General features: G+C 42.5%; 1 protein-coding gene across 7 annotated transcripts in view; it reads left to right on the top strand.

The window, feature by feature from the left end:
• SLC45A1 (solute carrier family 45 member 1) overlaps window positions 1–26,004 on the top strand; it is a 57,095-nt gene that overhangs the window by 15,758 nt on the left and 15,333 nt on the right. For 2 of the 7 annotated variants that reach the window (XM_062614447.1, XM_062614441.1), the window contains exons 1-3: window positions 19,917–19,984; window positions 20,115–20,243; window positions 20,701–20,810. The exons of 1 other annotated variant lie outside the window; for it this stretch is intronic. The gene's annotated coding sequence lies outside the window, so the exon portion shown is untranslated. Of the gene's footprint in view, window positions 1–19,916; window positions 19,985–20,114; window positions 20,244–20,700; window positions 20,811–24,991; window positions 25,143–26,004 lie in introns of those variants that run through there. 4 more of the 7 variants (XM_062614442.1, XM_062614443.1, XM_062614446.1 and 1 more) reach the window with 3 other exon arrangements.

Genomic DNA, 26,004 nt, shown 5'->3' with positions numbered 1-26,004 from the left:
TGCATTGGCAGGAAGTAAACATCTATTCTAGCTGGCATCCTTTGTCTGGTTTGGAGATGCTCATGCTCAACTCCCAAAGCAGTCACCAGGCAAATTGATCCCATGTTTTCAGACCTTGCTACCAGTGATACATTCATCTGAACACAATCTGTTTGAGTCTGCAGTTAAATACAACGGGTGATCCTGCCTTTGTTTCTTAAAACTATTAATGTTGTGTAACTGTAGCATACATTCTGCATTCCTAGAGGCCGTGCTTTCTTAGACACTGGCACTTGTCTCTAGCTTATTTAGTGCTTAAGTGAATTAGAAACTTTCAAAGGTTCAGTTGGCAGTTCCTGTAGGGAGAGAGCTGTAGGAAACAATTTGGTGAATATTTGGCCTTGGCAAATATCTAGACACTTTGAGCAGGCCTGGTGTTCATCTATGGTGCATACTGCTGGAAGGAGAAGCTTTCAGCAACATCTCCTAAGACACTAGGGTTTGAAGTTTGCTTTTAACTAAAGGACTGAAAAAGCCAGGGAAGACTGCATTGAGAAAGTGCTGTTTGTAATAAGGTAGATCTGTTGAGAGGTTGGAAATGAATTCTGTTGATGCAAAACACCTACGGGAAGCATAAGACTCAACTGCTTAGCTTAGACACTCAAATTGAGACACTCAGATTAGCTGGATAAAGATCCAATGCAGAAATGTATCTGTTCTATTAGATAGATGTATGTAAACAGAGGAGCAGAGATCAAGGAGTACTAGTTGATGGGGCACACTCAGATGAGTCACTGACAGGATGTAGTGGGGATGTAGCCAGCATCACGGATGTGCTCATATTATGTGCCCAGTTTGGGAAACATTGGCTTGGAGTAGAAGTACATGAGGAGGAGGGTTACACAAAGCTGTAAGAGGTGCCAAGTCTCCTTTGTTCATGACTCACAAAGGCAGTGGCAGCTTGTACTTGCTGCTGCCTGACTAATGCAGGGGTTATTCCTGAGTGTTCAAAGAATATTGGAGGTTACTAGTTCAGATTTTTTATGCCTTGCATCATTTAGTTGCAATAACTTACATGTTGGGTCAGTTTATTTAGCAGGTAAACAGTGGTAAGGGAACAGTGTATGCCTGCATTGGCTTAGCTGTCAGTACAGTTTGATCCCTGTTCTAATGAATACTTGATAGGGTTTATCTCCTTCCCTGGAGGCAGAGCACAGCAGTCGCTGCAGGCAGTCTGTCTTAAACAGAAAACCAGTTGGGGGGCGGGGTGTGATTTATTTTGTGGATTTAAAAAAATAAATTCCATTATTTCCTGAAATCTCTTTTTTCATGGCTTTGTGTACAGGAAGCTGTATCTTTTACCTGTAAAGCAGCATGCTGTAGGCTGCATGGAAAGGAAAAACACCAACCTCAAAGAATGAGGCTTAGGTGTAACACACACACACTGAGGCACATTTATCCTTAAATATCTCACTTTTTTCTGAGTGCAAAATAGGCAGGCACTGCCCAGCAAACAGTTAAAGGCAGTTCTAATGTCTTTTCCCCTAGCTGCTTAAGTCTTTAGCGAGTCTGTCAGTCACTAGCATCAGGAACAGAACATTGCCTGTAGTAGTTAGGAACACTTGAATCATCAGGAAATATATTTGCTAAGAGATAGGATTCTGATAGGGGAAGGCATGGTTGAGAAAGTAGTAGAAGGATTCCCAGTTGTATTCCTCCAAATCTTTTAATTTATAAGGCTATTCACTTCTTGTACATTCTAGTTAGGCACCATACAAGTTCTCAGTCTGATGAAACTGAATGCTTACAGATTTTCAGTAAGACTTTGAAAGAAATATGATACAATGCAGAGTGCTTTTTTTACCTTGGACAGAACTCTTCATGTAGAATATAGGCCTTGGGTTGTGTGAGTTTGTCCTGCATCACCACATAGGTGACAGCAGATTCTAGACACTATTAAAACCTTGTTAGAAGGATCTTTATTTATGTATTTAAAAGCTTGCCCACGATGATACTACCAGCACTTGAGTTTGCTGATGCAATCTGGCAGATCTCAATGTGTTCAAGACTCAGGACAGATAGAGGTCTTCCATACGCTGTAATGTGTTAAATCGTGAGGAATTCTGCTATTCTGAAGCAAAAAGAAGCTATTTTACTTTTAGTTTCACCAGGACATACTGAGTTTGATCTCAGCATGTAAAAATATTCCATGTCCTCATGTCACTTTTGTTGTCGTCTTGTCATGAGGTTATGGATGCTTTCAGCATCATGCAGCAGAAAGTTGCAGTCTGTAAGGATTTGCAAATAGAGAACCATGGATCCATCACCTGGAGCAATAACGCAGGTGAAATTAGACCTTTGTAAAAAGAGAGGCTAGAGAGAATCTGGGATATGTCTCTGGATTGCCTGTACCAGTGAAAAATCAGGCAAGGTAAGCTTCCTTCAGAAGGGATGTGGCATTAGAACTGTTTTAGCATTGACTAGAGGAACTGATTTGGTTGGAATTGATGCTACCAAGATGCTATTAAGGTGCTGAAAGGTCATGGGCTTTTAGAGGGCTTATCTCCTCTTCCTGCCGCAGGACCCACCATGCCTTTTGTTGTGTGAGCATTAGGTGAAGAAGGCTAAGTCACTGAACTCCTTGATTTGCAGTCCCTCAGTTTAGAAAGTGATTTAGAAAGCTAGTTCCCTGCCTGATTTTAGCTCTTGTCAGGCACAGGATCTTTCTCCTGATGTGGAGAGAAATACTGTTCCAACTGGAGCCTAAGGCACTGCTGATTCATGTACGTTATCTGTCTCTTGCAGTCTGAAATCACTCAGCACAAGCAAGATTCTCTTGCAGCTGCCTGCCCCACCCCAGTGAGGCCTTCTAGAAAACATCCTCTTGTAAAGACAAAAGTAGCCTTTGCCTTCTAATTTCTGTAGTGATATAGAGGAGTCAACAGCTTAATGCTGAAGGGTTTGAACATAGGCAGTGTTTCCTATGGGAGAGCCCTCCCAGTAGTAGGACTTGTGGCAAATTGACTACCATGTTTTGAGGAAAGAATATTGAAGGCTCTGCAGACAGTATTGAACACTTGAAAGCTAGTAGAAACAGCACAAATCTGGCTGAGAAAGGGAACAGTGGAGAGAAGCATCCCTATTTGATGATCAGCAGAGATCAGATGCTGTGTTCAGATTAAAGAGCAGACACTTCAAGATCTTGCTTCTGCAGACATTCAGGTCAGCTACCTAGAGTGTGCTGTCTACTTCCTACTGCATATATTCCTTTTACTGCCTGTGGAAATGAAGCAGGGATGGAAAATGAATTGCTAGCACATGCCCAACTCTTACTTCAGTGTAGAGTCAAATTGTGGCTGGAGCAAACACACACTGAGACCTAGAATCACAGAATCAATCGCAGAATCAACCAGGTTGGAAAAGACCTTTAAGCTCATCCAGTCCAACCGTTCCCCAGCACTGCCAGGACCACCACTAAGGCATGGCACTGAGGGCCTCATCTCCATGGTGTGTCAACACTTCGGGGATGGTGATTCCAGCCCTGCCCTGGGCAGCCTGTTCCAATGCCTGAACACCCTTTGCTGAAGGAATTGTTCCTAATATCCAATCTTGAAAAAGTTTCTGTGAATGTTTTTATATCTGTTCTTGCTTTTATTGCCTAAAAAATCTGTGCAGGAAGAGAAAATTCACTGTTACCTGGCATTATGATCAGGAGACCTCTGGCAATCAGGAAACAGTTTGTGATTTGTGGCCTTTCCAGTTGCTTGTAGTGTCTGTTTTTAACATGGTAGCGCTTGAACCATCACCTTTCTCCTTAAAGGGACCATTGAGCTTTTTCTTCCATCAGCTAAGTCATTATAAGGCTAGTGGAGAGGAGTATAGGTAATTTCCTTTCAGCAAAGGATGGCCTAGTAGATCAAGTGACTGTTAAGCACCCATTTTGCTTGAAGAGTGGGAAGCAAAATTAAGAGCTTAGTTCTTGTTTTATTCATTCTCTGAGTTTACTCCCAAACTTGTTTTGTGGAGCCGTGCTCTGGCAGCTCTGCATCTGGCCAGACACAGTGATGTGGAGGTGGGCACTGCTGCTTCCAGACTGAGAGGTTTGATGAACTAATATTTGTAATGAGAATAAAAAAGCATAACCTAAGCATGAAGCATTTTCTTACGAATTTTGCATTAGGCTTTTGTCACTAGTACAGGAAGTGCCTGAGGGGTAGACAAGGCTTCTCCTGGACTTTCCTGTTTGTGCTTCCTGTGGTCAACTTTACAGTGCTAAGTGATATTTAGAAAGCTTATAAAGAGGCAGGGTTAGCAAGAAATTACTTTGAACTTCGTGTAGATAATTGAGAATCAGCCTCTACATTTTCGTGTTACTGCTGCCTCAGTGAAACTCCTACTTCATTGTAAAGAGGAAACTTGATAACCAGTTAGTGGACAGAGCCTAAAAGCTTTGATTCAAGGCTGTAGTTATTTATGCAGGAGCTGTACTTTGTAAACTACATGAAACAGGCAGTAACCCCCCCCCTTCTGGTGGTAGTGTGGCATGGCTGTGAACTAGTGGCTTGAAGAGCTGTGAGAACACATGGGAGAAGAGCAGTGATATGGTAGTATTTTTGTCATCATGTACCACATCCTTGTGGTTCTTTCCTTTGGATTTCTGCAGATGGTGTGAGGCTGTTTATTGCACTTACGTACAGCCGCAGAGTTTGCAAGATGGGCAGCACAGAGTGAGGCATTGTGTGTATTCCTCAAGTAAAGGAGAAGGCAGTGGGGTGAATAGGCTCTGTTCTAGTCTTGACGGCATGTGCTGCACAGTCATCTGGGAGTGAAGGCCAAGTCAGTCTCGGTCTCTAGCACCGCACAGTGGTGTGCAGAACTTGCTCAGCACTATCTTTGCTGCTCATTCATTGTGAGCCTGATGCTTTGGCCTATTGGTTGCTGCAAGCCACAGATGCTAAGACAGCTTTTCTAGCATCTGTGTCTGAGGAGCTGATTGACAAAATGGGTGGTATTTTCTATGTCACAGTTTGTGCTCCAACTCACATTGCTTGTTTCCTGTTCAGTTTGCCTTCAGCTGCAGAAATGCCTATGAGGGTATGAAGTCACATTTCAAACGCATTGCTTATCTCTCATATATAGCTGTAATTGTAGCAACTGCTTTTGAAAACAGTCCTTCTCTGGCAGTTCATGCCAAAAAGTGTAACCAGGCTTGGCTGATACTGTTAAACACCAGAGTTTTATCAAGAGCATGACAGTTTACTGCCATCATGCTGTGGTTTCTAAAGATGAGTAAAAGCGTGCTATGTGTGTATTAGTATTGCCACATGAACGTACATCCCACAGACATCAGAATTTGGACCACTGCATTCTTCCCCTGTGATTCATAACCATCTTTTTACAATCTGAAAAATTAATTCATGAGTAGTTTGACTCTGATTTCATTGTAACAGGAGACAATGCCCATTTGTGGTTTCTGACAGATGGATAAAGCTTCCCCTTCCTGACAATAAGAAATTAGCCCCATATGAAAACTACTAGAGAGTCTGTTTTATAGTTGTGCCCATATCCATGTGGCTTCCTCTGGGAATGCATGAATAATGCAATGAACTCGGCACACAGCATAGCCACGACTGAGGAGCAGCCTTTCGTTTCCAGATTCCACCTACATACTATCACAAAACACTTACTGTAAAGAACGTGCATTAAAAGACTGAACAGGAATAAAGCTCTGGGAAGCATGAAGTTTACTTTTAGCTTGCAGAAAATGACTGTAGCGTATGTCTGTGAATTATAGACCATTTGGATGATGTTTGATCTGTAGCAGTACTCCAGTACTTCGAGAAAGAAGTTTAATACTCATATGCCTTTATTAGTACTCAGCTAAGTTCCTGAGGGGGGAAAAGAATCCAAATGAAACCCCCAAGCTCATAAGGTACCTGGAAAACCTTTACAGATATAAGTAGTGTTTTAAAAATATTTTGCAATATTCATTCCTTGGTGTTACCAAATGATAGATAATGTTCATCTTTGTAATCAATAATTTTCAGTGTTTATGCTTATAAACATAACTGAGGGGGGGTTATTTACTGTCATAACATCAGCAAGCTGATATTTGCAGCCAGTTGTGTGGTAATAAATTCATAATGTATGTGTAGAAGAAATATGGCCAGTGAAACAGCATGTGTGTTTGTCCTCAGTACCCTAAGCCTTACCTCTCTCCTCCTTACAGTGTCCCTTTAATCAGCTGACCACAGAGCTTGTGTCACAAAGCAGTCAGTCTTGTGGGAATCCTGCCGAAAGACTGTAAGGGCCACAGAGATGGTCTGGAATACGAGTCACTTCCTAGTGACTCATCCCCAGATGAACAATTTTATGACTTTTAAATAACTGCTTATGAATCATCTGGAGGGCTGTAAAAGAAGATGTGTGGCACTCGTTTTCATGCCAGCACTTTTCCCTCACTGCCATAGGATATTAGTGAATCGTAGTCAAGAGGGAAGAGCACTTCCATGAACACCTGAGACCTCACAGAACAAAATGTGAAATTTCTTTGCTTTCTTGTAAAACTTTTTAGCTTTGTGTTACCTTTTCACATCAGTATTTTTTTCCTTGACTTGTTGACCTGTTATTTATGTCTTGATGATTACATTCTGTCCATGATTTTACTTTTTCTTATCTTTCATAGCTTTAAGCTTGTACACATCTTAACAGCAGTCTTCTCAGCACACCAGAGATGAGGTTACACATGTGTGCTGTATTAAATTAGGCTTTGGATCACAGCCCAAAATGCCGTGCTGAGAGTTACAGAGGGCAAGAAGGAAGGTTCCGTACTATACTCTTTGTTTTAATGTGGTCTGCACCATGAGACGAGCACGAGATCTCTGTGCTCTACAGAGGTGGGGTTTCTTCAGGCTCTTCACAAAATATATTGGATATTTGTTCTGTCCTGCTGCTGCTCGTGCTCTCAGATTTCCCTCCTGAGAAGGTTCAAAAGATGAGGAGCAGTGTCCTGATGAAGCACAGCTCATTTCTGTCACTGACTCTTCTCACTGACTTTTGCTCTCTTGTTTGCATGAGAGCACGAGTCATTACAGTTCACTTGGTGTCATAAAGCTGTAATGATTCAGCTCTGAAAAGCTGTATTTACAGTCAGCCAAATGAAGCACACAAGTACGCTAAGTAAAGCAGAGGGCTTGTCCTGATTCATGGAATAAAATATAGTAGTATGTTCTACAAACCACTGTGAATGTTCCTGTTCAAATTCCGTGTTAGCCAAGAGCCTGAGATAAATGTAATTCTTGAGTAACATGGCAGATGTCCAGTATTCCAAGAAATCTTGCTGACAAATATTTTACTGTGCCATGGTCTTTTCTGAGTCATTTTGAAGAAAAAGGAAATACCTTTCATGTTGTACATGAGCTTAGCTGACATGAGCAAAATGTAGATTTTAAATCCACTTCCATTATTTCTGTGACAGGAGCTTGGCACATTTTTTGTGCACTATGAAATTACAAATGCAGTGCAGTGACAGTGGGTTTGTATCTCAGTTTCCTATTCTGTAAAATGGAGTGGTTTGGTAGAAGTAGAATGGAATACAGTTATTTTGTTGAAGCACTGTATTATATTACCCATTTGTGAGTGGTGTATTGGTCTCCAAATACAGCTTAAAAATCCTGCTTGAATAGAATAGTATGGGATATAAGATTGTATAGGGAAATGTTTTCTCTGCTCATGCAATAGTATTGACTTGGGAATGAAAATCCTGCTGATTTACCAGAATATCCCCAAGGTCATATGGGAACTTGAAGATTATTTGAAGACTTCTGACCATTTTGAAGTGAAGAGCCTGGTCTGGCTGCTCAGGTCTGATCTGTAAAAAATGGAGCTTTGCCTCCTCATCTATGGGAGTCAGGAGTCTGCTGGCATTGGGTTGCTGTGAATGACCAAGCTCACATCCAGTGATGGGAAGAGGACATGTGGCCAGAATAGCTGGCCAGCGAATGTTCCTGTTGGCTTTGTGAGGAAGAGTTTTGAGTCTTGTCCAGGGGTTTTCTGTGCGTCACTGGGTTATGTGGCTGACTGTTTATAGACTGAACAGTTCTCAAGAAATCCGTGTTTTTCCAGGCAAATGCATAATCCTGCTGCCGCCTTGAGTCAGCGCTGGAATTTTCAGCCTTTTTAATGAGGCTGGGACTTAGATACATGCTCACTCTTTCAGAAGAGTGCACAGATTGCTTTCCAGTTAGAATGGGGCTCCCATGCTTTTAACCAGCTGCAGAACAAGTACACACTTCATGTATAATCAGCTTAGAAAGGGGAAGGTTAATAAATGTCTGCTTAGTCAGCTACGGTGGGGATTTCTTGTTTAGTGGGGTGGTTTGGTTTTTTACTTCCCCCTTCCCCTCCAGATTTGGGATTCCCCTTGGAAAAGGTTTGACTCTGTGGTTTTGAGGTTATGGTCTTTGAGGAAGATGAAATTTCCCAGACTCTGCAAACACATTGGTCTCCTCAGGTCCTATAGTTAATCCATGAACTGCTTGCTGTGCTCCAGGAAGAGACAGAGCAGGAGGGATTCTCCTGTCCAAATATAGAGTCCTGCTTTGGAGCTGGTTTCCTCGGGAGGCACTGGAGACAAGCAGGTGTTGGTGGGTATGACTCACCCCATCCAGGGCTGTGTCTCAGGGACTGTCTGGCCGCTCAGACCATCAGAAGCAATGTGGTCAGAGTTTCATCAGAGCAGGATTCATTCGTGCCAGGACTAAATATTCCACGTTTTCTACACAAGCTCAGAGCATGTCAGCAATTAGCTGAAAATTACATGATGTTTATTTGACCCATGTATATTCCTCTTGAAATAATGACTTGATTACTACTGTGATAGGTTTTCATTGGCTAAACTCAGTGAGGTTTTCCCCTCATGTGAATTGGGCAGGGGAAGAAAACGCATACAGGTTAAGAAAGTTTTTGGCTATTTTTAATGGCGTAGGTGGGTAAGTGGCTCTATGAGTGAGAGTGGCTCATTGACTGAGAGCAAACCTGCAGGTTACAGTTCACAACAAGCCAAGAATAACAGTCTCATTCCTATTAAATGGCTGTTCTCATTTTACCATCATGCTGTCAAATGTAACTTCTGAAGGGCTCTGAATTTGAGTGGAGTCTTCACCATTGCAAGGGGAGAGAAGTTTTGTGTCGCAGGAAGCTCTGCACACTTAGGGCTCTATCTTTGGTATAGCTCTTATTTTTCAAGTGTGCCAAAAAGGCTGGTCTTCAAGGGTAGTCTCAAGAGATGAATCTTTCTCCATTAACCAGTCTTGGTGAATAAATCCTGGCAATGTTCCTCTTTCAGGGTCTTGATAGAATACTCTCAGACTTCTAATGTTGCTTCTAGGGTATGCAACTAGACAGAAGAATTGCTGGAGTGTTAATTTACTACCTGGTGTCTGTCTCCTGGAGGAAGAGGAAAAAAACTGGAAAGCAGTAGTCTCCCACTGGAATCTTGGCTGGAGGTGAATAGATGAATGACAACATCTCTGTTCTGCAGTGGGGCCTCTCTGACCTTTTGCTTCCTGTTCAGTTGTGAAACAACAAAGTAAATATTTAACTGAATGTGGCAGCCTGAGACAATTGGCCCTATTGTAGAAGGAACACAAGTCCCTTCTCTCTCTGCATAAATTCTCTTTGCTGTCAATGCTAATAGAGCTGCAGTGGAGGAATGCCAGGCCTTTCATTGGGCAAGACCCAAGTTTAAGCAGCAGTGTGGTTTGGTTCCTGAAGTGTCCTGGATGCAGCAGAGCTGCTGAGGATCGCCCACAGGCAGAGCCCTTTTAAAGTTATTTTTATTTGTAGCATAGGAAATAGATTTGAGATACTGAAGTCTTCAAACGTCTGCCATGGAGGGTGGTGGGAGTGGTTAGATGTGGCATGATTTTTGTTACTGATAGAACCATTCCAGAATGGAATTGCTGAGATGTGTTCCTTGAATGAAGAGGAGTCATTCTGCAATCACATTGCCTTGATCTCATAGCACTGCCATCACTCTGCATTCCTAGTGGAGGTAGGCTTCTCAGTGTGAATAAAACTATGAGTTGTAAACCACTATAAATGTACCTGAACTTATTGTTCATTCAGCTCAGAGGTAAGTAACCTATTCCCTTCTACCAGTCTCACCAGTTCATGCCAGCTTTCAGCTCTGCTTTGTGACGAACTGTCATAATGTTGGTGCCTTCATAACTGACTAACGTGTATGCAGAGTTGGAGTATTTCAAAGATGTCAAAAAAGCAACAAATAGGTGGTATGTACACAGCTGAGCACTGAGACCCGTCATACTGTGAATGGGAAAGTCTTAGTTGTTTGGGACTCCCGGTGTCTACTTTCTTTTTCTCTGAGACTGTGTTCACAATCATATATTTCCCAAGCTGTTTTTTAGGGGAACCTTTCAATGTCATGAACTTCGAGCTGCCAGGTCCTCAGCCCGGCCAGGCAAGCCTGCCCCTTCTCTGGTTGAAAACCAAAGTGCTTTAAAACTGATCCTTCCTCAGTTTGTCAAACATATTTGCTCCGCTCTTTACCCTTCCAGCACCACCCACTGTAAATGAGTCCCCGTTAGTCACAAAAGCATTTATTTATAAGCCAGCATGCAGTGATGCATTCTCAGTCCAGTGTTCATTAAGTGGTTGTACCTTCATGTTTCATAATATCACTGTGTATCAGCTCTTTGTCAAATGGGCACTTGTAAGCTGCCTAGGAGATCTCTTGCACATCTCTTCAAATTCTTGTGACTCAGACCTGCCAAAGTTCTCACATCTTCTGTTTTGTGAGGCTCCGTTTGAATGAAGATGAACTTCAAGAGCTGCAGTTCAGACAGTCTGAAATTACTAAGCTCTCATTGAAATTCATTGTTTTCAAGGTTCATTGCTTTCTCACACTTGCCACCATGATCACTGCTGTGCTGAGCACTCCTAAATTTGTTGCTGCCTGCTAGTGAATCTTTTTAGATGGGATTGTAACTCAATGGGGTTTTGATAGGTATGTTACAAGTAGATTGTGCAGAAATCCTGTAATGTGTACCGATCAGAATACTTATCACACTTCTGCTCTTTGACTTAAAATGGATCACTATGCTGTCTGAAGAGGAAAGGAGTTTAAGCAGCTGAACTGCTTGAGCTCTCCAACTCAAAGCAGTGAATATTACAGCCTAAGGCTGGCTTTGCTGGAATCTCAGACAGGACAAAGCCATTCCTGCATGGTTTCTTTCTTTGTAGCAAGCCAATTAATTCCTGAAGTAGAATTCAGGCTGGTCATGGAATTCCTATCTTGTCTTTGCTTGTGTGGAAGAAGGATTCCGGGGGGGGGAGCTGGTAGTGCCAATAGAATGCCACATCCTGATTGATGCTTCTTCCATTACAGTCACTTAAAACTTTTTCAGCTTTATGCAGATGAGCTGCTGTGCCCTCTTGTTTTTACCACAAGTGAAATAAAGGGTGAATTGACTTTAGGGGCTAGAATGTAAGAGACAAGTCCTCTCACATGGAGATAGTGAAAAAAGTGGTGCCCGTTTGTGCCTTTGGGAATACAGGCTCTTTGTTTCTCATGCTAAGTGTTACCTGTATGCCATGTGGGATTGTCCATCAGTGTGTGGTGACCCTTCCGCATGTGTGCAGTCAGGTTGAGTGGGTTTGCTCACGTGTTCTTTCCCTGTTTGTTCCAGAGACACATTCTCTGTTCTTTAGTCTTTCACCTCCAAAAATTAACTTCTCAGAATGCATGGAAGCCTGTAAAGATGGATGGCTTAAAAACCTATTGTCCAGCTCCTTCCCTCTTGGGAAGGTTTATTGGTGTTCTCTTGGCAAGCAAAACACAGCTCTTTTTTCCACAAGCAAAATTTATGATTCTTCCTGTCTGTTTAAATTCACTCAGTCCTCTTGGAGTTCAGCCAACCCAAAGTTTTCAGGCTAGAAACAAAGCACCAGCACTGGTTTGTTTAGACCTACCTCAAGGAGGAGGGTTTTAAAGCTGGTATTCTAAAAGTGATTTTCTGCTTCTTTATTTAAAGAGTTTCATGGAACTGACTCCAGGTATTTTTTTTGGGTATACCACAGCATTCCTGATGAACTTCTGCATTGTCTCCAGCTTCTCCAGGAAAACTACATGTCAACTGTCAGGATCAAAGGTGAAAATACATATATATTTTATATCTATGTATGCACTCAACCATGGAAACAAAAATCAATCAACCAAAAAACCCTATGAGCCTTTCCTTGAAGAGAAGTATTTCATTTGCTAGTTCTAAAAAATTATTAAAGGCAAGGTGTTTGAAAAGTGAAGAGGATTTGTCACTAGTGCTTCTTATTCTGCCATTTGACATGTCTCAACTCTGGGCTTCTCCCTGAGGATTTCATCCATCTCTCACTCACTCTTTGCCTTCAGAATTGACTGTGTGAAGCTTTAGGTCTCTGTGGTGTCAGATCACTGCCGAGTATCCCGTTGGTCTTCTCCAGATTTAAACTCTAAGAATTTTCCTTTTCAAGATCCACCTGTCAGACAAGTTTTGTTGCTCACAAAAGTCAGCTCTGGCGAAGTTTGGCGCGTGTGTGGCTTTTAAAGTGAAGTTGCAGAAACCTTTTGGAATCTAAAAACATTAAGGCAGGTCAAGAGACAGATAAAAGTCTTGCACTGCACCAGAACCTCACAGGAGTTCAGAGCTGCTGGAGAGAAAGGGCTGGTATTGGGACAGGGGAAGAGGGTTTGGATGGTAGAACTGTGGAGAGGAGAGAAAGCAATGAAAGACAGGGACTGTCCTCTCCTGGAGAGGAGAGAAGGTATGTTCTTCTGCCTGTGAAGTTTAACATTTGTTTTTACTCCTGCCTTTTCCCCAGTCTTCAGCAGTGCAGGTGTCTGTATGTATATCATGCTTCTCACCAGAAGCAGCTGCTCTGTGCTGCCCCAAGGATCTCTATTTTGTGGAACTTCTGTGTCCCGCAGCTCTAGAAAAAGAATAGCAGTTACAGAAGATTTTGTGCAAGCCTAAAATATGCCTTATGGACAAGAGTATTGTGCTGTTATTTCTTAAGATGGCTTTACCGTCGTGAAATTTTCAAAGCAGCTGCAGGCATATAGGCTTAGGGTGGATGGTGTCTCTCATACAGGCTGCAAAAGACTTCAAGAGGAGTACATTAGTTTCCATTTTGTGTCGCTAACAGGGAGAAGATTTTTACTAGAAGTGAGAACTGAGGTTGTGTGAGGTAAATTTCTTTTTTCCTCAATAAATAGCGTTCCTTTGAACAGAAAGTCCTGAGTTTTCAGACCACCTATTTAATATTTTTGTATGTCCTAATACTTGCCTTCAATTGAACTGAAATATTAGCCATTAAGGTGTAATGCTTTAGTTGTATTTCATTTCTGTGTTGTGAGCATTTCTTGGGAAATAGAACGGATGCTTTTTAGATGGGTATTTGAGGAGGTGGGGATGAGTACAATCCATCTATGACTATTTCTAGCAAACTGAGAAGAAATGTAGTCTTAGAATTATTTTCATATGCATTTTGGAAAACAGGGAGCTGTTGTGCAGGTGCTCTGATTCAAACATTGTCAGGTTTGTCTTTCCACACTTCTTGTCAGCTGCTTTCACTCTGCAAATGCACCAGCCGGTGTGTTATTTCACAGGAGCCTTGTGACAGGAAGAAGAGAATTTTATCAGTCTGAGTTGAGGACAGCAGAGAACTGTAAATGAAGCAGGAGCTGCAAAATCCATTTAAACCTGGGTTCTGTTACTTCTGCTGCTCACAGAGCTGCTTCCTTTGGTAGGTCAGTAAACTGTTCTCCACTAAAATGGCAGTGTAACAAGCTGTGCAGTGTGTACTCAAGTATTTCCTCATTGGTCTAAAGATCATCCTTTGCCTGTGAGGGCAAGCCAGGTGGAAGTCACGTAGGAAAATCAAACTGACACAAGTGCGGCATCAGCAGAACAAAACTGGGTGTTGAGGAGAGATGCTCAGTGTTAATAGCCAGTTCCTAGTACATGCCTCTCTACAGCAAACTATGTGTGTTAGAAATGCCTTGCAGTTACTGAGCTTTAGGAGCTCAGTTTGCAAATACAGGCATGCACAGAGGTAACGAGTTTGTCTTGGAGTCACTTCCAGTTGTGTCAGTTGGAATGGCATTCATTCACAGTGATTTCAATGGCTCCAGATAATACCACTTCATATCCATCCTAAATGAGAAATTTTGGGGCATAGAAAATACCCACATTATTTCCATATTAAGTGACACAAATGTCCTTAGGAGTGCTGCATTGCAGTTAGCAGATCCCTTCTCATTATTGCCCCAGTGTTCCAGCATCAGCATTCTTACTGGATATACTGTGTGTCTTAATCAGCATTAGCCTTTTGAAATATGTACAAGAAACAGTGTTCCCGATGAGAAGAAACGCAATTTGTTGCTCAGAAAATCAGTAATCAAATATTCAGTTATTTTTGTGGAGGATAAATACTCTGTTATTAGGATTATGTGCTTATGCTTCTGCAAAGGTACAGATTTAATCTACTTTATGATGAAAGATTAAAACCACAAATCCTGTTTAATAGTGGCTCTGCACCAATAAGTAGCTATGTCATTTTATAGCTAATGTCCAACATGAAAGTTAATAGTAAGGACACTTTTGTACCTGTTCCAGAGTAAAGATTAACTTGAGTCTTGCCTGTAAAACAGGAATCAAATGCTTGCTTATATGTGGGGAACATGTCTAAACATTCCAAATGACAGCACTTAGTCTTGGAATGGATAAATTATTTTACACTAATTTTGCTAATTATTATCTGCTTACTTTCCAAAGAGATCTCTTCAGACAAATTAAAATATCCCTGTAGAATGTTTTATTGTCAATTCCTGATGGTCAGTCTTGGTTCCTTTATGTTCCAGTATTTGTTTGTTACAAATAAGATGTGCATTTGAAAAGCATTTGTCCAATACATTTATTTACTGGCTCGTATAAAACACAACTCCATGATTAGTATAGCGCTTGAATTACAGAGTTTATTCTTATTTGGGGGATCTGGAAATCTGAAGGTGGCTTTGTTCTTGTGTTGGGTTTTTGTGTTTGTCCTTGTTGTTGTCCCCCATCCCCACCCTCAACCTCCCATCCCCAAGTGTGCTGACCCAGTTTCAGTAATCTATCTGTTAAGATTACACAAATGGGGCAGAGGGAGAAGCATTGAGATGCTCTGTAAACTTTTAAGCAACGTGTTAGAAATCAAAGTGACTGAATAAAAACCTGTTACCCAACTTGTGAAAGCATGTATTAGCTACATGGGGCTCGAAAGAGGATTTGTTGCTGTTGGAATATTCTCTTCTCCAGTGAGCATCAGGAGTTCTCTCCAGGTTGTGTATAGTTCAGGAGACAGCAGTGGTAGAACCTGGAATTCTTGTGAGAGTTTTCCATTAATTTGTAGTCTTAGCAGTATATTTATAATACGTTCTGCTCATAACAACAGTGATTCAGAGCCATATTTGATGGTTTCCTAATACTTGGAAGTAGAAACACAGTATGAGGGTTTGAGATTAGTTTAACATGCCCCTAAACACAATACCTTACGCACAAAACCAGAAAAACCACTTTAGAATGAAATATTAATGCTATGACCTTAGCATGAAAATACAACAAAACAGTTGCCACATTTGCTGATACATAAGAAACATAGCAGTAGCAATAGATGAATAGCTTCTTATGAGAAGGTAGTCTTAAATTTATCAATTGCTAGCCTTTCCCCTTCAGTTTCTTCCTGTCTTTGGAGAGGCAAAGTGTTTCCTTTGGGAGGGGTGGGAAGGGGGGCATGTATGCCTGTTTGTATGTCTTACAAGCAGGTTCATAGAATCACAGAATTGTTTGGGTTGGAAGAGACCTTAAAGGTCACTTAGTTCCAACCCCCTTCCTTAGGGGAACACCTTCCACTAGACCAGGTTGCTCCAACCTGGCCTTGAACACTTCCTTTTATTCTTCAGGAAATTGCAGTAATACAAACTCTAGTGATTTGGTTTAAGTTGACATAGGGTTTTCAGAGCAAGAGAAAAATCCACGTGTAGTCTGGATTCAGTCCAAAGCATCTTTACCTCCGAACTGGTTTAGGCCAGAGAGACAGGATGTTCCACAGAGCAAAAAACCATGTGATTAAAGAGCATGAACAAACACAGAGTATATTATTAACAAAACATCAGACTGCATTTCATGTTGGGTTTTCTGGCTGGTGACCCAGGGAGTTGACTCAAAAAGTTAACAGACAAAGGTCCGGTCTCTTCTAACTAATAATCACAAAAGACTCCCTGAAGCTGTTCACAGTGGTACAAATACACCAGAGTGAGACTGTGCTCGGGAGTGTGTGCTGAGAGAATGTTACAGCATCTGCTGTGGAGGGGTTTTATCTTGATTCACCATTCTGTACGTGTCTAGCAATTAGGCTCCCTATTACCTCCAGGCTCCTCATGCTGTCGACAGCATCTTTCGTTTCTCCCTGCGTTCTGACTCACAGGTCTGTCAGTGCCATTCGGTCTGTCCCACCTTGTGGCTCCTTCCATTTTCAGGATGTGGCTGATACCTCCACATCCTGATCAGCAGCTGTCTAGGCCATGATCTGTATGGGCAAACTATGAATCACTCTGCTTTGTGGCGAGGATGCGTGTAGCTGAGGCATGAGGTGAAGTGTATACGGTGCTTGGAGACTTGCGGAATACTTGACACAGCTGACAAATTTTGGTCATAAAATGAAGTACCTTTGGTTGGTCTTGTGCATGGAAGAGAACTGGAAAAAATTAACCCTTTTGTGGCTGTTGATAGCGTTGGGAGACTCTGCTCCTGGGAATTTGCATGCCTTTGACTCCAAAAGACATGATGAGATCTGTGAATCATCACCATGCAAAAGCTTCTTCAGGAAATTCAATCAAAAAGTGTTCGAACTGCTGTGTCCCATCCTGTCCGTGTGTGTCCCTTTTCCTAGGAGGCTCTACTGCTCTCCTTCTCTGTTAGCAGAGGGCTGAGGTGCCAGTGAACATGTGAGACTCCTGGTGTCTTACAGAAACTGCTTCCTGCTCTGTGGGCAATGTGTGGGGATCCCTGAAATCAGGCACTGAATGTACCTTTGTTACAAATGGACCTACATATTCCGGGTTTTCCTTTTAAGGGCTTCAAAAATGCCATCAGTTTTGCCATTGGTGTTTAACGCTTTTAGCTGTAGTTTAACTCCTCTTTAGTGTTGCGGGCTCATCGTATTTAACATGCATTTTAGCCAGGAGGGAACAGAGCGTTTGGTGCTCTGGAAGCAGTGGGTGTCCATCCGCGACAGGAAACGCGTTTCTGGTGAAGATGACAGCTTTTCCTGGACTGCCCACAGCATCCCTGTGGAACATGTCTCCTCCCTCACAGAGATGCCAGCTGCCTTCCCTTCCTGTGCCGTTCCTGCTGTTAGTCAGCAGATGCACTCCACTCCTCCGGATCCAAAGCAGAAGCTGTTTTCGCTAACGCTTCCTCTTCCTCGCTCTTTGTTAACGAACTCTCCTTTGTTATTGCTGAACCTCAGTTTCCCGAGGCACCGGGCACGGGGCTGCTCCGAGCGCAGAGGGAGGTGCCGTGGAGCAGCACGTACCGGAGCTGCCAGGGGAGGCCCTGGGGCGCTGCCCGGAGCCGGGGGCGAAGCGTGAGTCAGAGCCCGCGGAACCGGGCGGGCCGGGGCGGCAGCGCCCTTGGCCTGCGCCACTCCCCGCAGCGGGCGCACGGCTGCGGCCGGGGGAACGCTCCGGCTCGCCAGCCCGTTCCGAAAGCGAACATCTGCATTTCGTCAGCACCTTGCATTTTCTCTCTCAGAAATGCCATTCGGTTGCAGGTAATTGGTAGTGCTTCGGTTTCCTGTGGCTTTTCACCTATTCATTTGTGTTGGGTCAGCTCAGCTGCTTTATAAACATGGAAATGGGCTTGAAATCTGATGAGCTGGCAACACAAAAGAAAAGCTACAGTGCAGTTAGATCTCAAAGGCCAGAACTGGTGGGCTTCCTAGCAAGCTCCAGTTCAGGTTTGTATGTAATGGTGAAATTAGAACAGCACTTCTTTCACACTCGGAGAAATCATTCCTAGGTACTGCAAACAGTTAAAGCACACCATTATTCACTGCCTGTGGTCTTCAAAAAAGACAAATCTATAGGAATCCTGTAGCACTTGAGAGGAAAGAGTGGTACCAATAAAGTCAGATGGCCTAGAAACTGTTTCATGTGTCCTTGGAATGAAAAGGCACTGAAGTTTCGCAACAAAATGGCAAACAAGGTAGTACTGTGACCTGTTTTCTAACCCAGGGACAAGATTAAATTTGAACTGGTGATGGGTATCAGAATATTTGCCTAAGCAAACACGGTAAAAGTTATGTTAAGCCTTTTGGAATGTTCACCTACTTCTGCATGATTTGCATGATAAAATCTCAAAGAATGGAATAGAAACACTTTTCATATGTAAAGTACCAATTATCAGGTTCTTCCAGATGGTTCTATCTTTATACTGAAATATTCTGCAGATTTTTTCTCTAAGTTAGGTGGAGTAATAAGGCAAATTTACCATCTCAAATGCGGTTTTCTGATTGTGTCCCAAATACATTAAGCTATGATTGTGTTTCCTTAATCCAAAAGTTTTGAAATTAAAATTGCTTCTCTGTGGGGTTCTGTCACTATTGATGTCACAGCTTTTTGTTTACTAGCAGAGAAGTTGTAATCAAAGGCCATAAGTTACAGGCTTTTGTCTCTTCATCTGTCCTTGCACGATCCACCAAGTTCTTTATGACTCTTAAGAATACTTCTGTTTTTTACTAAACAGTTTTCCATGGGGCAGACTGAGAGATATGTAAGCTGTTTCCTGGCTATTGTCTCCAAATACTTGAGAGATTATTTTGTCCCAGTACCCTACTGCACTGATACTGAACCGTTTTATAGCCCAGCATCCTCCCAGCTCCATGCTCATCCATGAACAAAACTCTGCCACCTTTGACATAGGTGCTCCGTGGAGCATCTTTGACCCAATGCAGAACCCTGTGCAGTTCTTACTAAGGTATTCAGTGAAATCGTTGATGCCTGAGGCTTCCTGAGCAGCTGAGCAGTGTGGTGAGGGTGTGATGGGTGGTCTGCCAGGTCCTGCCTACGTGGCAGCTGCTTGTTTTTGGAATGCCCTCCTTCCACAAAAAGGGAGTTCCTTCTCCCACTGTTGGACTGGTAGCGAGCTCTTAGTCCTGGATCATCCTGTTTATTCCTTCTAGAGATCAGCTTTCTCTCTGACCTATGGAGCTTACTTATTTTTCCATGACTTGCAGAAACTTGGTGTCAGCAATCAGATCTTCAGAAATCGTGTAGGGCTCTAGGGTGCTATTTAAATATCAGTCTGAGTTGTTGGGTTTAAGTTATGGTACACATTGTCTTGCAGTCCAGAGCAGAACTAACTAGGAGAAGTATCTACCTTTTCTGTATTACTGTTGGCAGATGTTACCTTATGACTGCAGTAATAGACAGTCTGATTATTACAGATGTTTTAGATTTGCTTGTATCCTAATGTGTTTAAACACTTATGATAGTCTTTGCTGGAAGGTGGGTTTTGGTTTTGTTTTTTTTTCCCCTTCCTCACTGCCTCTTATTTCCGTTATCTGTTTCCCAAGCTGGTTATGTGTCATGTATAGTTGCTGCTATTTTTAGCTCCTTTCTGGCTTCCATTAATCTTGAATTTTCAAGATTGTCAATACCACATTTGGGCCAAGTGTTTTCTGATGAAATCCCCCTCTTTTGAACTGCCTCGATTTATAGGATTCAACCAAGAAAAGTTGTATTTTAAATAGAATTTTTGATTGCCAGAGATGCACCTTTTCCTGCCACAAGTAGAGCCGGCAGCCCAAGGTTTGGCTACAAACCTACTTTGTTTCTTGTTTTTCAGGTCAAAGTAGCATCCAGTCAGACTTTGCATGGCATGAGGCAGAAACAGGATTTTCTAGCACGGTGAGTACTTTCAGAATCAACAGGCTGATGATTTCTAATGACCAAGGATTCAGGAGACTCTGTATCCTAAATAAAAGCAAAAGGGGGTCAGTAATCATTCACCAGATTCTGTTTCACCTCTGTTTTATAGGTGGCTTTAGGGAGGAATTTAGGAAGGGAGCATGACTTAATGTGAGTGCTCGTGATGATCACAAGGAGCACTACCATGGGGAAGTTCATAAATGGAGTTTTGAAGGAACTGTTTAAAATTCTAATCTAGGTAAGGATTTAAAGAGGGCATTCATGAGAAGACCTTAACTAGAGATCATGTAGCAAAGGATGTTCTTTCCTTTAGCACTCACTGTCTTTGACTTCAGTTGGAAACTCTTTTCAAGCCTCCCTCTTTTCTGCTTCCACAGCCATACACAGATCAGAAGTGTCTCCTCTACCAGTTTTTAGTTTGCTGCTTTTCCAGGCCATTTGCATTGAATGGTTTCAGGCAAAGCTAGGAAAGACCTTGCAAGGTCACAGATTTCCTCTACTTCATCTCCTTGGCCCAAGGCAGGATCTAATAACCCTAGCCTGCTTTCAAGCATCCCAGCAGATGCTCTTAAAAGCCTCCAGTGATACGGACTCTCCCTAAGCAATTAAAAATTCTTTTTAATAGATTTTTTTTGCCCCCATCTAACTTATAAATAATAAATAAATAAAGTAACACAATTTAATTAATTGTACAGGGGCACTCAGGCTTTGACATGGGCAGCAGAAGGGAGAGTGCTGTGAACTTGACCGTAGCTTCATTTTGAGTTCCGGTGTGACCCACCAGATGAAAGAGGGCACGATTAAGGTATGTGTAGTTTGCTGCAATAATGCCCCTCCTGCTCACCTCTTGACCTCTTGATTTGCTTTAAGGTTCTCATTTATTCTGACATGTTTTTCTGCTCATTGCTCATGTTGGCGCAATGAATGAAAATGTATTTCCTGTCTCCAGTGAGGATTGTTGGTAAAACTGGCGTTACAAAAATACAGATGGGGGAGAGACAGGAAAGGAACTAAACTAGACCCAGACAATACACAGATATGTGGTGTGCAGATTAGGGTCGTATTTCACAGCAGGGTTGCCATATGCCTTGGAAGGAGTAATGCCTTAAAAGACACACAGAGAAAGTGTATTTACTAATACTGTTTAAGCCCCCAAGGCAGCAATGTGAGTTGGAAGCCCTCGGTTGGTTATCTGTTTTAGCAGCCCTTGATGTGTGTCTTATTCAGGAATTCAACAGTGAATGCCTGTTATTTTGTCTGGATTCTGGGTACTGTCCATTTGGTACTTTCAGTGTAGCCTGGGATCACTGTGATCCAAATATAGGAGTCTGGGAAAGCCACTATCCAGAAAAAGCTTCAAGTCACTTTCAAGCTGTGAGGGAAAGAAGGCAAGTGCCAGTACACGTGCAGAGGATGGGATGAGTGAGTCAGGTTTTCTGGTCATGGATTGGATCAGTGGTGGTGAATTTATGGGTGGGCAGAGGCAGGCACCCTGGTGCAGAGTGCAGGGCAAGAACCGTTTAGAACTGAACTGTGTCTCATATTTATTCAGGGCCAGGCCGTTCCTACACAGTAGGCAGTCTGTTATGTTACAAATACAGATTTCTCTGGTAGCCACATGTTCTTTTGATTTCTTTGAATGCTATGATACAACTAGTTTCTTGTGATCTAGGTGCCGGAAGTACACTCAAAAGTTGCTTCTGCAGCAGAAGTAATTACTTTCTCATTAAGTCTAAACAATTAGTTATAAAGTCCATCAAGTTGTACCTACCTACAGGCCATGTTCATTGTGACTGAACCCCTCTGTGCTGTGGTCTGTTGATGCAGAAGTGCCACATCCACAGGCCCACTCTGCCCCAGGATGATCAGCAAGTGCCACTTTAATGGCATCTTTTCCACTTCTTGTCAAAAGGAAAGCAATAGTATAATGTTCAGTGATGCAGCAGATGTTTCCTTATAAATGAGGAGATTATCCTGTTAGCTAAATTAGGCATATTGTAGAATTTCACAATTCCGAAAAGAAATACCTGAGCTGAGTTTGAATCAGCTAAGAAAGTCTTGGGACTAAACCATGTAGTGGATCCTATGATCCTATATGCTGACTTTTGACCAGAGTTTTATGGTCTTTTATGTGTCTGATTCCTGTTCTGTCCCTAAAAGAGTAGTGCAAGGAGCAGATCAGGAGAAAAAATACAATTGGGTGATGCATTTGATTTGCTACAGAGGTATCATTTACCTTTGCATTGCTTGCTTGCCTCCTGTCTTCTGATTTACTGTGACCTGCAAGGGAACATTCTTCTACCACAGCCAAGACATTCAGGTGGAGCTAATTGAGCAATTAAATTATCAGGTGATGGAAGTAAAAATCTCATCCACAGTGGAGGGATTTAGCAATCAGACTCCTTTTAGTTTATGACTTACTGTTATGTAATGTGTGTGTTGCTACATAGATGCACACTGTGCAAAACAAAGGTAAGCAGCTCTTCTGACATACACTTTGGTTGACGTGGGGGTCACGACTCCTGTCAACTGGCCACAGAAGAAGGGGACAGTTGAGGTTTATGAGAATAAACTGTGAATGTGGACAGTCCGTGTAATAAAAGTTCCCTTCCCAATTCCTCATTTCTTGGAAGTCTCCTGCCAGGAGTTTGTAGCTCTGGCTGAGCTAAAAACACATGAAAACCCCTTTGTTTCAAGTCACGTGCATTTCACCTCCAAGTATGCATGAAGGAGTGTGCAGACCTGGGGAGTGTCTCAAGTGCTGGTGGGTTTAGACAGAATTGCAAAGGGACCCAGATTCCATTTTGGTGAAGAACAAACACGACAATGATCTGGCTGAAGACCATTTGGTGAGGCATGTATTTTCTGAGAGCATCCCGGAGATGTGACTTCTGTCTATGCCTGTAGTCCGATGGCAATTCTGGGAATGATGTATGTAATAAAAGCACATCAGAATTCTAGCTCCCTCTTCCTGTACAGAACTACTACTACAGAAATTGTTGTTTTGGCTGCAAGATCAGTGATGGTAAAAAACACACCTGTCCACAGCAATGCTGTTGTTACTGAACAGGTAGAGGACAGGACATTAGAAATGCTGTTGCAATACAGGGAAACCTGAAACCCTAGAATGGAGGCTGAAAAAGATGCAGCATGATCATGGGAACAAACTTACGCAGTGGAGTTAGACCAGGGTGTAATGGATAAAATGCTGCTGTTGGCTATATCTGCTTTGCTCCCATGCAGGAGTTGTGTGTGTTGATCTGATCACATAATCCCAAACTGTATTAGAACAGAAGAGTGGAGAGAGAGAGGGAGTGTCTTTTTTGGCTTGGTGGAAAGGTGTGATCTTAAATTAAAGGGACATTGCAAAAGGTCATGAACGTTGACACTGCAGGTTAAAATAGGCTGTTTCCTTACTTTTTATTGGCAGCATGAAGGTCTTAAAGGAGTGTACATCTTTCTGCCCTATTGACATTTTCAAGGGAAGGTAATTCTGAGCGGATGTCCAGACTCACTGTGGTCCAGTATTCCTTAAATCTAAGGGAGAGATTAGCCCTGGTCATCAGTTTTGTTGGGAAGAATGCATAGTATGCATGAAGTTCCTAGGATCAGTATTATAATAAGACTCTGTGGTCCTGTATGGGTGATCTGGATGTCCAGGCTTTGTTGTTACTATTACCCGTGGGAAGTAAAGGGCAGGGCCTGTCTGAGGTCCATGGACTAAATTGGGTGGCAGGAGAATATGATCTGTTTGAATGAATTGATTTGAGGTTATCATGTCCTCTCCGACTTAAGAAGGAGGGTTTTTTGACTCTGCAAGAGATGGTAAATTGACTTAGTGTGGAGTGGATGTGATTTGGTTCTCTCTACTGTCTTTGGAAAGAGGTGGGCTAGTGCAGAACTCTCCCTTACAGCTGTCAAGGACCATTAGTCTGAGCTCTCATATAGCAAAGCCACCTTCCACCCATATTCTCTTTTCCTTCAGTGATCTCCATTTAACTAATGCATGTGTTCCACAGGACTGTGCATGCCTACTGCTTCCTTTGGTACTTTATTGTAATTGTTGATCTCTTCTGACCGTGAAAAACGTGTATTTTACTTGTAATTTGAATTTGTTTGACTTTAGTTTGCAGCCCTTGGTTGGACCAGCCTCTTTAGAAGCCTTTGCTCTGTGTCTTATTCAGGAATTCAACAGTGTAATTCTTTAATTAGATTATTGCAAAATGTTTTCCAGCTTGTAAATGATTTCTGCTATTCTTCACCCCGAGGTTTTCAACACTATCTTTCAGTTGTGGACCCCAGAGCTAGATTCAGGCTCCAGTCTCATTTTCGTCTGTACCAGACCTAGAAGGAAAAATACTCCCTGCTGCTTTAGGTATTCCAGGGCTGTGGTCAGACCTCTGTGTGGCTCAGCCTCAGCAGACAGGAACCAAGTATTCATTTTCTGATTCCTACATGTTTGGTCTTCAGACCTAAAGCTGACCTAGAAGTTGCACTAAACTTTCATAATAGAGTCAAATCTATGGATTCTTGGCAAGCTCTGCTAGTCCTACACCTGAAGAGCTGATAATATTAACTGAGAAAGTGACTGTATACTTGCAGAAATCACTTCTCATGGGAGAAAAAAGAAAGTAGAGAAGTTAGACTAACAGCAAGTCTGGTTTTATTCTACCAGGCAGGAGATAAATTAGATTACTTTGAGGCCTGACCTCCAGTTTTGTATCCAAAGGTCATGGCTGCTCTTGGAGAGATCAATTAGTATGTCAGTGTATTGGGCTCAATGCAGAGATGCCATCCAGCGTACAGGGAATCTTTGCGTACTGTGTGTTTGCCCTAGCAGATAGTTAATCTGGGTTACTGCTTACTACCTGTTCCATTCCTCTTGCTCAAGAGCATTAGCAAATGTTTATTTGACAGAACGTTCTGTTCGTCTCCCCCCTCCTTCCCTGCCTCTTCTTTTTCTTTTTTCCTCTCTTCTCCCCTAAGAAAATGCAGGCTAATCCCAGAGGAACTCCAGGCTGCAAACATCATGTTACAGGCTGGACTCTGGTCAGGAGTTTCTTTACTGCTGAAGGAGGAGAGTAGAAAATGTCTTGAGAATGATCGGCCAAAAAGGGAAAAGTCCTTTAACCAAATGGTAAGAAATCAGAAGTAAGGAGATTCTTCCAGCCCTTTGACTTACCTGAAAACACTCAGCGAATTGAGTACCAAGGCAAATTGTTTATTTAGAAATGTAGAAGCAAAACTCAGGCTTGTGAATAGCAGCAACCAAGTGTCCAGGAATAGCCCCTGTTGGAAGCAGGACTGCTATCTGATCTGGTATGACTGCCTTCCTGTTGGTTTAGTGGGAGGCTGTGTTTGAAAGGTGCCAGTAAAAGATCTCCAAAGACCTACATGCTAGTCCTGCAGGCATTGCTTTCCAGTATAACAATCAGTTTTCTTCAAATGTTGTTCATATGCTGCCCTGAAAAAGTAGAGCACTATACAAGTCAGGATACACAGCCCCTGCTTGTTCTAGCACTTTCTGGAAGCCTGCTTATGGCTATGCTCTGGTGCTTTGAGGGTTGTTTTGGTGTTTTAGGTCCTGAAAGAGACTGCCAAGCTCCGAGAGTGGCTTGGGGTGTCCTTTTACTTCATCTGTGCCCTTCCTCTGCCTCAGTGGATGCAAGAGGCAAGCAAGGCTGTCAGAGTGGCTTTGGGGCCATCCAGGAATATTAAAGCACTTGTCTGTATCTCTGTACCAAGTGGCTGTACCGCACCCCAACATCTGTCTGTCTCCATAAGGTAACTGATGGTTTGGGGTGGCACATAGACATGCCTATAGTCTCTGTCCTGTTGCTAGACACTTTCAGGCAGAAAGGGGATGACAGCCCCTGCCTCTCCTGTCTGACAGGCACTCTATATGGATGGAAGAGGCTAAATTAAAAACAGCAGAAGCAGACTTTCTGGTTTTTCTTGGTAACTGATACAAAGGAGAGAAGGGAGCAGTCTGTGCCATG

This window comes from Pezoporus occidentalis, unplaced genomic scaffold (assembly GCF_034315485.1).
Source record: "Pezoporus occidentalis ecotype Australia unplaced genomic scaffold, CSIRO_AGI_Poc_V1 ctg176, whole genome shotgun sequence".
NCBI lineage: Eukaryota > Metazoa > Chordata > Aves > Psittaciformes > Psittacidae > Pezoporus > Pezoporus occidentalis.
Note: the sequence above shows the minus strand (reverse complement) of the source record. Positions and strands in the feature narration are given on the sequence as shown.